At 43.2% G+C, this 17968-nt stretch overlaps 1 non-coding gene across 1 annotated transcript; it reads left to right on the top strand.

Annotated features, from left to right (window-relative positions):
- Nucleotides 1-17095: 17095 nt before the first annotated feature.
- trnar-ccu (transfer RNA arginine (anticodon CCU)) lies at nucleotides 17096-17168 on the top strand. Its single transcript has one exon. It is a non-coding gene; the product is annotated as a tRNA-Arg (tRNA).
- Nucleotides 17169-17968: the final 800 nt, after the last annotated feature.

Below are 17968 nucleotides of genomic sequence, written 5' to 3'. Positions count from 1 at the left end.
ATACTTTTTTTTATTCATCCGCAGGATGTAAGTGCTGGCAAAGCCAGAATTTATTGTCTATCCATAAATTCCCTTCACAAAGTGCTGACCCCTCTTCTTGAACAGTTTCAGTCTGTGTAGTGAAGGTACACCCACAATGCTGTTAGGGACGGAGTTCCAGGATTTTGACCCAGTGACAGTGAAGGAACAGTGATATATTTCCAAATCAGGAAGGTTTGGGACTGGGAGGGGAACTTGGAGGTGGTGGTGTTCCCATGCACCAGCATGCTCTTGTCCTTCTAGGTCACTGTGGGTGTACCGATCTCACATGGACTGCAGTGGTTCAAGAAGGCAGCTCACCACCACCTTCTCAAGGGCAATTAGACATGGGCAATAAATGCTGGCCTAGCCAATGACACCCTCATCCCATGAATAAAAAAAGAAATACATTATTCCGAATGTGTTATTAGAAGCTATTTTTATCACGAGAATCAGTAGCTGAAAAAAATGTCTTATATCTCGGCATCATAAATTAAAATTTAAAATCAGCGCTCCGAATTTGCCATAACCTTCCTTTTTTTTCCTGATCCAATCCTCTATATCCCTTGACATCCAGGGTTCCCTGGACTTGTTGGTCCTACCCTTCACCTTAACACGAACATGTTGGCTCTGAACTTTCAATATTTCCTCTTTGAATGACTCCCACTGGTCTGATGTAGACTTTCCTACAAGTAGCTGCTCCCAGTCCACTTTGGCCAGATCCTGTTTTATCATATTGAAATCGGCTTTCCCCCAATTCAGTACCTTTATTTCTGTCCAGCTTTGTCCTTTTCCATAACTACCTTAAATCTTACATAGTTATGGTCATGCTCCCCCATTGACACTTTTACCACTTGTCCGGCTTCATTTCCTCGGATTAGGACCAGTACTGCCCCTTCTCTTGTAGGTCTTTCTACGTACTGGCTCAAAAAGCTCTCCTGTATGCATTTTAAGAATTCCGTCCCCTTTAAGCTTTTTTCACTAAGACTATCCCAGCTGATATTGGGGAAGTTAAAAGCCCCTACTATTATTACCCTATTATTTTTACATTTGGGACAGCTCTCCCAAATTTGGCACAAACCCCAGATAATTAGTAAGGAGGACTTTGCAGGGTCAGGTTTTCATTGTCAATGCTGAGGTCGATGCCAGGTGATCACTCTGGTTTCATTCTTACTGACTTCATGGCAGTTAGATACTACTGTGTGGCTTGCTGGGCCATTTCAGACAGCAGTTAAGAGTCAACCACATTATGGTGCATCTGGAGTCACACATAGGCCAAACCAGGTAATGACAGCAGATTCCCTTCTCTAAAGAAGATTATTAAACCAGATTCATTTTCACAACAATTGACTATGGCTTCATGGCCATCATTTAAATAGCTTTTTAAATTCCAGATGTATGAATTAAATTCAAATTCTACTTTCTGCCATGGTAAGATTCAAACCAATGACCCCAGAAGAATACCCGAGGATCTCAAAGTTATTGATCCAGTGACAAGACCACTCCACTACCACCTCCCCATTGTTTTCCTTTATCAAGTCCCCAGACTCACTCTCCAGAGGACCAATATTAGCTTTAGTTACTCTTTTCCTAGTGGTGCAGTGGTTAGCACCGCAGCCTCACAGCTCCAGGGACCTGGGTTCGATTCTGGGTACTGCCTGTGTGGAGTTTGCAAGTTCTCCCTGTGTCTGCGTGGGTTTTCTCCGGGTGCTCCGGTTTCCTCCCACAAGCCAAAAGACTTGCAGGTTGACAGGTAAATTGGCCATTATAAATTGTCACTAGTAGAGGTAGGTGGTAGGGAAATGTAGGGACAGGTGGGGATGTTTGGTAGGAATATGCGATTAGTATAAATGGGTGGTTGATGTTCGGCACAGACTCGGTGGGCCGAAGGGCCTGTTTCAGTGCTGTATCTCTAATCTAATCTATTTAAATACTTGTAGACACTCTTACTATCTGTTTTTATATTACTAGCTAGTTTTCTCTCATGCTCTACTTTCTACCTCTTAATTAATTTTTTCATCATTCTTTGCTGGTTCTTAAAATCTGTCCAATCTTCTGACAGATCACTAATCTTTGCCGAATTGTACAGTGTTTCTTTTAATTTGATACCACCTTAAACTTCCTTATTTAGCCACGGATGATGCATCCTTCTCAAAGGATCTTTCTTTCTCACTGGGATAAATCTTTGCTGACAGTTATTAAACATCCCCTTAAAGGTCTGCCACTGCATGTCGCCTCCTTTACCATGAATTTATTGATTAATCCTGTCTCATTATACATTACCAGGTCTAGAATAGCCTGCTCCTTAGTTGGCTCTAGAACATACTGCTCTAAGAAATTGTCCCGAATACACTCGATGAACTCATTTTTCAGGTTACCTTTGCCAATCTGACTCCTCCAATCTATATGTAGATTAACGTCACCCATGTGGGGATTACAGATCTGTTAGCCTTACATCAGTAGTAGGGAAAATGCTAGAATCTATTCTAAAGTTGTGATAATGTACACTTGGATAATAATGACCTGATTGGGCAAAGTCAACATGGATTTATAAATGGGAAATCAGTTTTACCAAACCAGTTGAGGTTTTTTTGAGGATGTTACTAACAGAATTGATAAAGGGGAGTCGGTAGATGTGGTATACTTGGATTTTCAGAAGGCTTTTGATAAAGTCCCCCACGGGAGATTGCTTAGCAAAATTAAAGCACATGGGATAGGAGGTAATATACTGGCATGGATTAAGGATTGGTCAACAGGCATAAAACAGAGAGTCGGAATAAAGGGATCATTCTTGCATTGGCAGGCTGTGACTAGTGGGGCCACAGCTGGTCACAATGTATATCAATGGTTTGGGGACCAAATGCAAGTTCATGGATGGCACAAAACTAGGTGGGAATGTGTTTTGTGAGGAAGATGTAAATCTCTCAAGGAGATTTTGGACAGACTTAGTGAGTGGGCAAGAACATGGCAGATGGAATATAATGTGGAAAAATGTGAGGTTAGCCACTTTGACAGGAGGAAGAGATGTGCAGAGTATTTCTTAAATGGTAAGAGATTAGAAAGTGTAGATGCACAAAGGGACATGGGTGTCCTTGTCAATAAGTCACTGAAAGTTAACATGAAGGAGCAGGAAGAAATTAAGAAGGCTGATGGTATGTTACTCCTTAGTGCAAGAGGATTTGACTACAGGAGTTGCAAAGTCTTGCTTCAGTAAGTAACAGAGCTACCCCACCAACTTTTCCAAGCTTCCTGTCATTTCAAAATGTTGAATACCCTTCAATATTCAGGTCACAGCCTTGTCTCTGTAATGGCTGTCAGGTCTGACATATTTATTTCTATCTGTGCTAACAATCCATCCATTTCCTTACAAATGCTGCACGCATTCAGATACAGAGCCTTTAACTCTGTCTTTTAAGCATTTCTGCAATCTTTGGCCTTGTCTACTGGTGCTGTCTTGTGTTTGCATGTTCTGACCCGTCCCATCATACTGTGGTTATCATTACCCAAAGCGCTGTCCTGCTCTATTACCTCATTGTTTCCCTTTGATTTACTACATCTCCTCTCACATGATCCCTTCCCCCCCACTATTTAGTTTAAATCCCTCTCTACCACCCTCGTTATATGACTTGTCAGAACAGTTGTTCCAACATGGTTCAGGTGAAGACCATCCCAGCGGTACAGCTCCCACTTTCCCCAGTACTGGTGCCAGTGCTCCATGAATTGAAACTCATTTCTCCCACACCAGTCTGAGTCACACATTCACCTCTTTAATCTTATTTACCATACACCAATTTGCTCGTGGCTCAGGTAATAATCCAGAGATTATGACTTTTGAGATTCTGATATTAAATTTAGCATCTCGCGACTCATAGTCCCCACAGAGAAATTCTATCCTAGTCCTACTTATGATATGTTTGTTACCCACATGGACCACAGCAACTGCATCCTCCCCCCTCCCACTGCATGTTCCACTCCAGCACCGAGCAGATGACCCGAACCCTGGCACAGGGCAGGCAAAACAGCTTTCTAGAATCTTGCTCTTGGCTGCAGAGAACCGTGTCTGTCCCCCTAACGATATTATCTCCTACTAACACCACATTGCTTTTTACTCCTCCTGCTTGAATGGCTTCCTGTACCATGGTGCCATGGTCAGTTGGCTCATTACCCCACAGTCTTCATTCTCATCCATACAAACTGAAAGAACCTCAAACCTGTTGGACATTTACAAGGGCTGAGGCTTCTCCACATCTGCTTTCTCGATCCCCTAACCTGCCTCACTCGCAGTCACGCCCTCCTATACCTGACCAAATCAGAAAATGCTGTCCGATGGGATGAGACTGCCTTCTGGAACAGTGTGTCCAGGTAACCTTCCCCCACCCTGGTGCATCACAGTGTCTGTAGCTCAGCCTCCAGTTCATCTAGACTGAGCCGAAGCTCCTCGAGCCAAAGACACTTACTGCAGACATGGGTGTCGTGGATCACATTGGTGTCCACGAGCTCCAGCATACTGCAGCTACAATGCATCTCCTGCCCTGCCATCCTGATTGTGTTTTAAGTAACTAATTAATTATTTACTTATTTAATTTTTAAATTCATGCCTCTCCTCACCAGCATTTACTGTACTTATTTAAACCTTGGTAATGCAATACTTAAATACTGACAATGCTTAAAAATGAAACAAGAGCAAGTGCATCTTCTTCCTTCCCTTCTGCTTCCATGTCTTAATTAATTAGAAGGTAGCTACTTATTTTAATCTTTATTTAACGCTTTTCCAATTTCCAGCTATTAACACACACCCCCTCACAGCAGTGTACTAATCTAGCTATTTACAGATCCTCCCTAATAGCAGTTACTCACCAGCCAATCACCTTACAGCTTCCCTGTGATGTCACTGTCTCAAGGTTACCCTCTATTTCTGGGAAGTAACTTGCATCTTCTACAGCGACTGGAGGCTGGAAAAGGGACACCTCTTTCACTCTCTGCACCAAACTTTCCAATGAACCAAATTCTTATCTTCACACTCTGACTGTGTCTCACTCAGGCAAAGTCTCCTCTCTGTTTGCCCCTTATTTCATGCTTTTTGAAAATAAATAAATTATTTGGAAAGACATGGGACAATTGAGCATTACAGTACGTACTGTAGGAGGGCTAATTTCAATGAGTTAAAAGGGATCTGACCTCATTGGGTTGGAATTAAGAATTGGTAGGAAAGATAGTTTTTTGAAAAAGGAGTGCTTCAAAGAGGAGATAGTTCCGGTACAGAGCAGACACATCCCCACGAGGGAGAAAGGAATGGCATCCAAAGTTAGAACTTTCTGCCTGACAAAAGATAAAGAGATGAAAATGAGAGAGAAAAACAGAGGCTTATAACAAATGTAAGATTGATAATGCGTAGAAAACCAAGTTGAATATAGAAAGTACAGAGAAGATCAAAAAAGGAAAGAAGAGGGGCAAAGAGATTACGAGAATAGATTTGCAGCGAACATAAAAGGGAACTCAAAAGTCTTTTATAAACAATATAAACGGCCAACAGGTAGTGAAAGGAAGGGTGGGATTGATTAGGGACCAAAAAGGAGATATTCTTGTGGAGGCAGAGCACATGGCTGACACAGTTAGCAGGTTCAATATCTGCTGTGGGCGGATGTTAAGTTTATCTCAGCCAGGAAAGGCAGTGAACACAGGAAGATAGGAAAAGGAGTTTGTATTTCAGACACTTGAACCTGTTCTGCCGTTCAATTAGATCAGGACTGATCTGTATCCTGACTCCATTGTACCATCTACAAGATCCACTGCAGTAACTCACCATGGCCCCTTCGACAGCACCTTCCAAACCCGTGACCTCGACCATCTCGAAGAATAGGGCAGCAGAGACATGGGAGCATCACCACCGGCAAGTTTCTCTCCAAGTCACATATCATCCTGATTGGAAATATATCACCATTCCTTCACTGTCACTGGAACAATATCCTGGAACTCCCTTCTTAACAGCATTGTGTGTGTACCCGCACTAGATGGACTGTAGCGGTTCAAGAAGGCAGCTCACCACCACCGTCTCAAAGACAATTAGGGATGAGTAACAAATGCTGGCCTTGCCAGTGACGCCCACATCTCATGAAAGAATTACAAAATAATTGTCACCTTGGTTCCATGTCCCTTAATATCATTGACTCACATAAATCTATCAATCTCAGATTTAAAATTATTAATTGAGTATCTATTGTTTTTTGTCGGAGAGAGTTCCACATGTCTAAAAGTCTTTTCGTGAAGAAGTGTTTCCTAACTTCTCGCCTGAATGGCCTGGATCTGATTTTATGGTGATGTCTCCTTATCCTAGACGACCCTATCTGTGGAAAACCTTTCTTTCCATCTCACCTTTCAAAATTCAAAAAACCACAATCAAATCACCCCTAACCCTGCAATACAAGCCTAGTTTATGTCATCTTTCCTCACTATGTAACCGCTGGAGTACTGGTAACATTCTGGTGAATCTGCTCTGCACTCCATCCAAGGCCAATATATCCATTACGAGGGGTGGCACAGGGTCAGCACTGCAGCCTCACAGCTCCAGCGACCCGGGTTCAATTCTGGGTACTGCCTGTGCGGAGTTTGCAAGTTCTCCCTGTGACTTGGTGGGTTTTTGCCGGGTGCTCCGGTTTCCTCCCACTGCCAAAGACTTGCACGTGATAGGTAAATTGGCCGTTGTAAATTGCACCGAGTGTAGGTAGGGAATATGGGATTATTGTCGGGTTAGTATAAATGGGTGGTTCTTGGTCGGCACCGACTCGATGGGCCGAAGGGCCTGTTTCAGTGCTGTATCTCTAAATAAGATGCAGTGCACAGTACTTCAGAACTGATTTAACAAGGCATTTGTATAGCTGCAGCACAGCTTCCTCCCCCTTCTATTCTAGCCCTGTGGATTAAAAGGCAAATATTCCATGAGCCTTTTAGATTAATTTTTGTACCTGCCTATTACATTTTATTGATCTGTGTACATGGACATGTCAAATCTCTTTGACACTCCATCTATCCACATCGTGAGTATCTGAGACACACGGTGTGCAGATTGCCTCCACCATGCATCTTCACACCTTTCAGTTCACTGAATCAGCTCAAGAACATTGCAAAACATCGGAAGCAAGGCCAACACTCAGCAAACTGATCCTGTTCAACTCACCAGAATCCACATGGTGGGAAATGTGTGTCTGATGGACCTTCCTGCAGGATTTGGCACATATACGTCTGCACTGTCACCAAATCCACCGGGATGGCTATTCTTAGTGGCAGGTTAATACCTCATAGGTGACTGGAGAAACCAAATGGGCAAAGGTAGCCGAGATGAGGAGTTCATAGAATGTTTTCCTGATAGTTTCTTGGAACAGCCAACCAGAGAGCAGGCGATATAAGACCTGGTAGAAAAACAAGAAATGCTGGAAATACTCAGTAGGTCTGGCAGCATCTGTGCAGAGAGAAGCAGAGTCAATGTTTCAGGTCAGAGACCCTTCTTCAGAACACATAAGCTCACACATTTCTAGTTGCCCAATTGCTATAACACTGCCCTCCGAATCCTGAGATTGTGGATTTCTGCCATTTAGTAAATGTTGATCCAGAAACAAATGTGAAAACACTTTCTGTAAACATTATCAGAGTCTCTGACAGGCAAGTTGCCTCCCTCTTAATTGTAGGAGTATTGTCTCTTCAACCAAAGGTTGTGGGTTCCATTCTGTCCCATTCTGCATATTGAGCTGGCAATCCAATGCTGTGTTGAGATAGTGCTGCACTGTTGGAAATGTAACCTTTCGGATGGGATGTTACACTGAGGCTGTGACTATCCTCACAGGTAGATGTTACAAATCCCTGGAATTAATTTGAATAAGAGCAGTGGAATTATCCTCTGTGTTTTGGCCAATGTTAATCCCTCAATCAATGTGTCAAAAATAGAATATCTAGTTGTTAACACAACTATTTGGGGGAAGTTGCACAAATTTGCTCCCATGTTTCCTATCTTACAACAGTGAAAACATTTCTAAGTACTTCATTGACTGTGAAGTGATTTGGGATGTGGTCTGCATGGATTGGACCCTAAACTCTGGAATTCCCTCTCTCTGGGCTGAATTTTACTGACCCCCCCCCCCCCACCCCCGTGACATCGGGGGTCATTGCAGGGGGGGACTTAGAAAATCCTTCCAGGAGTGGACTGCCATGGGCCTTGACGCTGGGAAGGCCCCGCCGCATTTTAACGGCAGTGGCAAAGCCTCAGAGCAGCCCCTCACTGCTCAGCAAAGAAAAAATCATTGACATATTTCAATAAAGCATAATTACTTACCTTTTCATGATGTCCATCCCATGCCGATATTCCAGCCAGTTGCCAGAAGTCCTGCGTTTTCAGACTCTCCTTAAAATCCACCTCCTTGATCAAGCCTTTGGTCATGTGATCCAATATCTCCTAATGTGTCTCACTGTCATACTTTGTTTTATACTGTTCCTGTGAAGTGCCTTGGATGTTTTATTATGCTAAAGGTGCTATATAAATATAAGTTGTTGTTGTTTCTTTCTCTTTTCTGATTCATGTTATCAGATTCAGTGTCCAAATACAAAGCACACTCTTTCTCTAAGCTGGAAAATTCTAGGTTCACATGCTACCTGAGCTACCACATGATGAAAATATTCAGCAGACACAGTGTGCTGGGATCCTGAGCTGCACAAACCAGGTAGTTGCCAGGCTCAGTACCTGCTGTGTACTGAAATTAGTTCATCTCAGCCAGAGTAGGCAGTGGACAGATACAGTAAGCAGGTTGGCAATAATCAAGCTTCATTCACAGACTTCTCAATACCCTCCTTGTGCACTGTGACGTCGAATACCTTCACCTTCATGATGTGGAAGTGACATAATGATGTTTTGGACAATGATTGACATCATTGCTTTGTGTTTCTGTTCCCTCATGAATGCTCGTGAATCTCTGATGGAGTTGTGAGCCCTCTAACAATTGTTTCTAAATATCACCCCCATTGTAATCAGTGCAGATATCGAGCAATAGAAGCCTAATCAATGTAGGCCTTGTCTCTTTTATACAGCAATGTGCAAAAGGAAAACTTTGTATTATATAGTACTTAGTTACATAGAATTTACATCAGAGAAACAGGCCATTCAGCCCAAGAGTTCCATGCTGTTGTTTATGCACTAGCTTCCCCTTCATTGAATCTCTGCTATTTGCCTCAACTACTCCTAGTGGTCACAAGTTCCACATTCTAACCACTCACTGGGTAAATAAATTCCTCCTGAATTCCCGATTGGAATATCAGAGACTATCTTAAATTTATGGAGCCTGGTTCTGGTCTTGCCCACAAGTGGAAACATCTTTTCCACATTTACCCTATCAAATACTTTTGGAATCGGAGAGACCTCTATCAGGTCATCCCTCAGTCTTCTCTTTTCTAGAGAATAGAGCCCCAGTTTATTCAATCTTTCCTGACAGCTGTTACAAAAATTTCTAAATTCACTTGTAACAGCCCTTCAAAACACTCCCACAGGGGATGCTGAGACCAAGTGGGCCCACATCAGAGACGCCATCTATGAGTCAGCTTTGACCACCTACGGCAAAAGTGCGAAGAGAAATGCAGACTGGTTTCAATCTCATAATGAAGAGCTGGAACCTGTCATAGCCGCTAAGCGCATTGCACTTTTGAACTACAAGAAAGCCCCCAGCGATTTAACATCCGCAGCACTTAAAGCAGCCAGAAGTACTGCACAAAGAACAGCTAGGCGTTGCGCAAACGACTACTGGCAACACCTATGCAGTCATATTCAGCTGGCCTCAGACACCGGAAACATCAGAGGAATGTATGATGGCATGAAGAGAGCTCTTGGGCCAACCATCAAGAAGATCACCCCCCTCAAATCTAAATCGGGGGACATAATCACTGACCAACGCAAACAGATGGACCGCTGGGTTGAGCACTACCTAGAACTGTACTCCAGGGAGAATGCTGTCACTGAGACTGCCCTCAATACAGCCCAGCCTCTACCAGTTATGGATGAGCTGGACATACAGCCAACCAAATCGGAACTCAGTGATGCCATTGATTCCCTAGCCAGCGGAAAGGCCCCTGGGAAGGACAGCATTACCCCTGAAATAATCAAGAGTGCCAAGCCTGCTATACTCTCAGCACTACATGAACTGCTATGCCTGTGCTGGGACGAGGGAGCAGTACCCCAGGACATGCGCGATGCCAACATCATCACCCTCTATAAAAACAAAGGTGACCGCGGTGACTGCAACAACTACCGTGGAATCTCCCTGCTCAGCATAGTGGGGAAAGTCTTTGCTCGAGTCGCTCTGAACAGGCTCCAGAAGCTGGCCGAGCGCGTCTACCCTGAGGCACAGTGTGGCTTTCGTGCAGAGAGATCGACTATTGACATGCTGTTCTCCCTTCGTCAGATACAGGAGAAATGCCGTGAACAACAGATGCCCCTCTACATTGCTTTCATTGATCTCACCAAAGCCTTTGACCTCGTCAGCAGACGTGGTCTCTTCAGACTACTAGAAAAGATCGGATGTCCACCAAAGCTACTAAGTATCATCACCTCATTCCATGACAATATGAAAGGCACAATTCAACATGGTGGCTCCTCATCAGAGCCCTTTCCTATCCTGAGTGGTGTGAAACAGGGCTTTGTTCTCGCACCCACACTTTTTGGGATTTTCTTCTCCCTGCTGCTTTCACATGCGTTCAAATCCTCTGAAGAAGGAATTTTCCTCCACACAAGATCAGGGGGCAGGTTGTTCAACCTTGCCCGTCTAAGAGCGAAGTCCAAAGTACGGAAAGTCCTCATCAGAGAACTCCTCTTTGCTGACGATGCTGCTTTAACATCTCACACTGAAGAATGCCTGCAGAGTCTCATCGACAGGTTTGCGTCTGCCTGCAATGAATTTGGCCTAACCATCAGCCTCAAGAAAACGAACATCATGGGGCAGGATGTCAGAAATGCTCCATCCATCAATATTGGCGACCACGCTCTGGAAGTGGTTCAAGAGTTCACCTACCTAGGCTCAACTATCACCAGTAACCTGTCTCTAGATGCAGAAATCAACAAGCGCATGGGTAAGGCTTCCACTGCTATGTTCAGACTGGCCAAGAGAGTGTGGGAAAATGGCGCACTGACACGGAACACAAAAGTCCGAGTGTATCAGGCCTGTGTCCTCAGTACCTTGCTCTACGGCAGCGAGGCCTGGACAACGTATGCCAGCCAAGAGCGACGTCTCAATTCATTCCATCTTGGCTGCCTTCGGAGAATACTTGGCATCAGGTGGCAGGACTATATCTCCAACACAGAAGTCCTTGAAGCGGCCAACATCCCCAGCTTATACACACTACTGAGTCAGCGGCGCTTGAGATGGCTTGGCCATGTGAGCCGCATGGAAGATGGCAGGATCCCCAAAGACACATTGTACAGCGAGCTCGCCACTGGTATCAGACCCACCGGCCGTCCATGTCTCCGTTATAAAGACGTCTGCAAACGCGACATGAAATCGTGTGACATTGATCACAAGTCGTGGGAGTCAGTTGCCAGCATTCGCCAGAGCTGGCGGGCAGCCATAAAGACAGGGCTAAATTGTGGCGAGTCGAAGAGACTTAGTAGTTGGCAGGAAAAAAGACAGAGGCGCAAGGGGAGAGCCAACTGTGCAACAGCCCCAACAAACAAATTTCTCTGCAGCACCTGTGGAAGAGCCTGTCACTCCAGAATTGGCCTTTATAGCCACTCCAGGCGCTGCTTCACAAACCACTGACCACCTCCAGGCGCGTATCCATTGTCTCTCGAGATAAGGAGGCCCAAAAGAAGAAAAAAAAAGAAAAAGAAAGAGCCCCAGTTTATTCAATCTTTCCTGATAGGTATACCTCTCAGTGTTGTTATCTTTCTAGTAACTCTTATTTGCACATTCTCTAGTGCCTCTGTAATATATTTTATATTTTGAAGACAAGTAATGCTCACAGTGTTCCAAATGCGGTCTAACCAGGTTTCTATATAAGTTTAACATAAATTCTTTGCTTTTCGGGCAGCCATAAAGACAGGGCTAAATTGTGGCGAGTCGAAGAGACTTAGTAGTTGGCAGGAAAAAAGACAGAGGCGCAAGAGGAGAGCCAACTGTGCAACAGCCCCAACAAACAAATTTCTCTGCAGCACCTGTGGAAGAGCCTGTCACTCCAGAATTGGCCTTTATAGCCACTCCAGGCGCTGCTTCACAAACCACTGACCACCTCCAGGCGCGTATCCATTGTCTCTCGAGATAAGGAGGCCCAAAAGAATATAAGTTTAACATAAATTCTTTGCTTTTCAATTCTTTCTCTCCAGAAATGAAGCACAGTACTTTGCTTGCATTTTTATAGCTTTATTAACCTCCGATGCTATTTTTAGTGATTTGTGTATCTGTATCCCTAGATCCCTCTGTTCCTCTATCCCATTTAGACAAATATTTTCCAAGGAGCATTTGGCCTTCTTATTCTTTTCCTAAAATGTATTACCTCGCACTTCTCTATATTGAAATTTATTTGCCAAATCCATGCCCAATCTGAAAGGTTATTAAAGTCTTCCTGTATTGTGCTGCAGTCCTATGTATTCACTACATTCCCAGGTCTGATCTCCAAATTTTGAAAATGTACTTCCAATTCACAATCGTTTATATAAATGATGAACAACACTGTTCCCAGCTCCGATCCTTGTGGAAAACTACTTCCCATCTGAATAACTACCTTTAACCCCTACTCTCTGCTTTCTGTTTTGGAGCTAGCAGACATTGTTGGAACAAAGGAGCTATCCTCTGCTCCAATACAATACATGGAACAGCCCTGGTCAAACCAGTCAGTCATGTGACCACTCTGCTGGCCAACTTAGGGAGTTTGAAATTGTAGAGACAATGTTTGAACTGGGAGAAAGCTCTTGGCTCCTGGATTGAAAAGACCTCCTCTCCTGTCCTGTCTGCTCCCATCTCTGTCTCATGGAGCTCCAAAAACCCACTGGAGACACATGAACGAAAAGTCTCCTCCAGTGAACAGGGTTTATGAAGAATGCTGTGCCCCAATGAAAAGCAAGATCTACCTACAAAAGGACTCTACAGTGAGCTCGAAGAACCGTAACTAAAACTCTTCAGATATTACCTCAAACCTATCCACTTTATTTTTTCTTCTGCTCTTTTCTGTCACTATTTGCATGGGTGTTTAGCATTTGCATGCCAGCGTGGGCACGTCATATATCTGTAGGCGTCAACCGAATAAGAGTTTAAGTTTTAATAAATTTCAGTCTTTCTTCTTTATATATAAGAAAAGCTGTGTGTGTGTCTGTTGGTTTCTTTGTCTTCTGATTGGAAAGCAGTGAACAAGGATTCACCAAGGGGGAGCTAAAAGCACAGTGTGTTTAAAAATGAAACCCTGTTACAGTAAGATCAGGTGAAGGCTGAAAGGGAACCCTAGACCTCTTTCTTACCTGGTTGTAACAACATTATGACAGCTGCAATACCGTTATCTATCCTTTTAGTTACTTCTTTAAAGAATGTAATAAGAGGAATCAAGCATGAACTTTTCTTTTGAAATCCGTGCAAACTATTCAGTATTTTTTCAGTTTCTGGATGTTTTCCTGTTACATCTTTGAGAAAGGATTCCATTATCTCTCCTGCAACCGATGTTAAACTTCTTGGTCTATAGTTCCCTGGACTTATTCTATCTCTTTTTAAAATATAGGAATCAGCTTAGCTGCCACCGCTCCTCTGCTACTATTCCCATTTCTGATACATTTTTATATATTTCTGAGTGCCTCTGCTATCTCTTTCTTCTCTTCTTCTGATAGTCACGGAGGGAATCCATCAGGATCAGGGGTTTTACTCTCTCTAAGATTGACTCGTTTACCAATTCCACCCTCCCCCCAACTTTCTATCTTAAATGTTTTTCGATTTTTTTTTGATCTTTTCTTCGAATGTCATGCTGACCATGTCAGTCACCCTGGTAAATACAAGGTAAAGGAATTATTTCATATTTCGGTCATCTCACTGTAACGACCTGAGTTTATCATGTGTATCCCTTCGTGACCCAATCCCTATCCTGATTTTTCATTTGTTATTGAGGTGTCTGTGCAATAATTTCCTTTTTTTCTTATATTTATTGATAATTTAATTTTGTCATTTCTCTTTGCCTTCCTATTTTTTTTTTTTAATTCTTACCTAACCTTTTAATTTTCCCTTTTGTCATTCTCTCCTTTGTTGTCTACGTTTTTAGTGTCTGCCTTTATCTGTAGTTTCAACTTTGCTCAGTTTATGTAGAATGTAGAGCATTTCCTAAGTACATCAAGGCTGTTGATCCAGGCATGTGACTCCTGTGGTTCAATGGGTAAGACACTGACTTCACAATTCAGGATTGTCAATGCAATCCCTATCTGGGGTAAACTTGGCTTTGAATAATCTTCATTCTGTGAAAACCAGTTCATTGTCCATGTTGCTGAAATACACAGAGATCAAATAACTTCATCAGCTCCTGTCTTGTAAATGACTGAAATTTAGGGGAAGCAAGTTAAACCTGTGGAAAGCCACTTGCTCTTCACATATAATTGATGTTTTGCCCAGAAATCACTGTATCAATTCCTGACAGGCAAAAGAAAGTCAGATCATGTCATGCCATTACTGGGATCTTTCAAATTGATAGAATGTGGTTGTTTATGAATAGAAAGATTGGAGCACAAAAAGGCATCAAATGTGGCAGTGATTACAGAGAGACAAAGGGGACAGTTGCAAAGACCAAACCCTTTCTATGTGCAGCCACATGGCCTAAAGGATAAGGTCCAGCCCTCCTAAAACAGGCATTGATGGTGCAAGTCTCATTTGTGATGAAAGCAGTTTTAGGTGAAGGAGCACATTCTGTAAACAGGCTGCATTCTGTAACAAGCAGTTAGTTTTCTTTTTAACTGATCAGCCAATCTCGGCAGTTCCTGTTCGGCTCCCTCCTCACTCTCGCCTTGCTTTCCAGCGTCACAATCCAATGTAATGTTTCTACTGAGCTGTGCACCATCCCAACACCCAGGGAACAATGCCACTTGCACTTTCCAGGCAAATACTTCCCTTTTAAATCCTGTCTTCAGATTACCCAATGTCTGAGGCACAGTTGTTACTTTGTAATGTAGATATCCAATTACAATACACGTATGATTGATGTTATCAGATTCAGGGTGAAATACACAGCACACTCTTCCTCCAAGCTGGAAAATTCTAGGTTCAAATGTTACCTTGTTTATCATAGAAACTTACAGCAGAAGGAGACCATTCAGCCCATCGTATACACTCAGTTACAATAATAACTCCTCTAGTGTTCCTCAATTCTACTGAAATAGATTCTGTCTTTGGTCTCTCAACTATATCATTCCTCCTCAGTGTTAGAATAGTTTCTTTGAACAATACTGCCATGCCCTCCATTTTTCCTGCCCTATTATTCCTGAATATCTTGTTTCCAGGAATATTCATTATCCCAATCTTCCCCTCCTTTGAGCCAGATCTCTGTTATTGCCACAATATCATAGTCCCGTGTGGTGACTTGTCCCTGCAGCTCACGGAGCTCATTTCCCACACTCAGTGCATTTACTCACATACACTCCAAATACATCTCAGACTGCTTCATATTTACTCCCAGTCTGACCCTCCCATTTCTGATTTATTCTTTATTCTGGTGCTATTTGTCTCTCCCAGTCCACTTTGCATCTTACTTCTCCTCTCTAATGCTACATCCTGGTGCCTCCCCCACCCCTGCCAAATTCATGTAAACCTTCACTAACAACACCAGTTAAAGTTTCTTCAAGGACATCAGTCCCAGTTTTGTTGAGGTACAACCCGTCCATCTTGAACAGGTCCCTCCTGCCCCAGAATTGGTTCCAATACCCCAGGAATCTTTTTACATGCTGGGTGATAAGCTGTCTTATCTTATTGCTCCTGTACTCACTAGCACATGACACTGGAAGTAATCCAGAAATTACTAGCTCTGAGGTCCTGCTCTTTAGTTCCTCCCGAGCTCCTGAATCTCTGACTGTAGTATCTCAACACTTCTCCCAATGTTTTAGGTTTCCATATCAACCACAACTTCCCCTCCCCACTCAAAATATTCTGTACCCTCTCACTGATGTCTTTATCAACCAATCTCAGTTGCTCCTGTCAGCAAGCTTCCCTGTGACATCAAATGCCTTCAGCTTCATGACATGGTAGTGAGGTAATGATGTTTTTGATGATGTTTGATATCATTGTCCTGTGTATTTGAATCCTTACGAACACTCGTGAATCTCTGATGCAGTCCTGGGCCCACTAACAGTTACCAAATATCATGGTCCATTATAAATGAGAGCACATATCCAGCAGTAGAAGTCTAATCAATGTCGTGGTGCTTGTCCAAGTCAAAGGAGAACATGCTTAAGGGAAGCTTTGTAAATTCTTCCCTAATGATAGACAGTGATATTTCCAAGAAGATAAAATATATAATTGAGCAAACGGCATCAGGAAACCAGATCTGCTCCCACCTGCTCCACATCATTGTTAAAGGATGTGGAATTGGCTGAAAATAAAGTGAGTGGCCACAGGGACAGGTGGAATTTAGAAAGAATCCAGAGCAAACAGCAAGAGCATCCAGTGTGATGTCGTGCTCCTGTGGCCGAATGGATAAGGCACTGGTTTCTACAGGCAGGTATTTGTGAGGTTAAATCCCATCTGGGATGAGATTAATCTTCATTCAGTGAATATCTGCTCTTTGTCATCATTAAGAAACACACAAAGATTAAAGTAGCTTCAGTTTGAGTGCTGTCTGAGAAATGACTGAAACTTCGAGCCAGGGTAAGGAAAGAAAGCTCTGGAAAGACACTTGCTTTTCACATCCAATCAACATTTTGCCCAGTAATCAACTGTACTAATTGTTGACAGACAACAGCAAGTCACATCCTGTCATGTCATTGCTGGAACCTTTGGCATCAATACATTGTGGTTGTGTGTGAAAATAAAGGCTTCATATTTAGCACTGCTTAGAAAGAGTGTCAAAGGGACAACTTACAACTTCAACATCAACAGCCCCAGTGGCCTAATGGATAAGGCACTGGCCTCCTAAGCCAGGGATTGTGGGTTCAAGTCCCATCTGGGGTGCAATAAATGCACTTTCAACCATTCTCATTTCTTCATAACTTTGGAACATATCTTACCACTTCACCTCCTTTCTTATTTGCTTTCCACTCTCACAATCTGATGTCGTCTTTCAACCAATCTCTGTGCCATCTTAACACTCACTGAACAATACCACCTCTACTTTCCACACAAATCCTCTCCCTTTTACCCCTCTTTTCACTTCACACAACATCCCATGCACAGTTCCTACTTTCAAATACAAACACAAATTACAACTCAACTACAAATCCTCTAAGCACATTCACACCTCAAATACACACCACACTCTTCCTCCAAGCACCAACAATTCTGTCTTCAATTATTATCTGGGCTATCACACTATGAAAATGCTCAGCAGGCAACTGTACAGTCTGCTGGTCCACTGAGCTGCACAGACCAGGCAGTTGTCAGGATCAATACTTTTTTTTATTCATACGCAGGATGTAAGTGCTGGCAAAGCCAGAATTTATTGTCTATCCATAAATTCCCTTCACAAAGTGCTGACCCCTCTTCTTGAACAGTTTCAGTCTGTGCAGTGAAGGTACACCCACAATGCTGTTAGGGACGGAGTTCCAGGATTTTGACCCAGTGACAGTGAAGGAACAGTGATATATTTCCAAATCAGGAAGGTTTGGGACTGGGAGGGGAACTTGGAGGTGGTGGTGTTCCCATGCACCAGCATGCTCTTGTCCTTCTAGGTCAGGGGTCAGCAACCTGCAGCTCCGGAGAAACATGTGGCTCTTGAACATTGTATTTGTGGTTTCCAACCTTTTCCACTTGGA

Source organism: Heterodontus francisci, chromosome 10 (genome assembly GCF_036365525.1).
Source record: "Heterodontus francisci isolate sHetFra1 chromosome 10, sHetFra1.hap1, whole genome shotgun sequence".
Taxonomy (NCBI): Eukaryota; Metazoa; Chordata; class Chondrichthyes; order Heterodontiformes; family Heterodontidae; genus Heterodontus; species Heterodontus francisci.
Note: the sequence above shows the minus strand (reverse complement) of the source record. Positions and strands in the feature narration are given on the sequence as shown.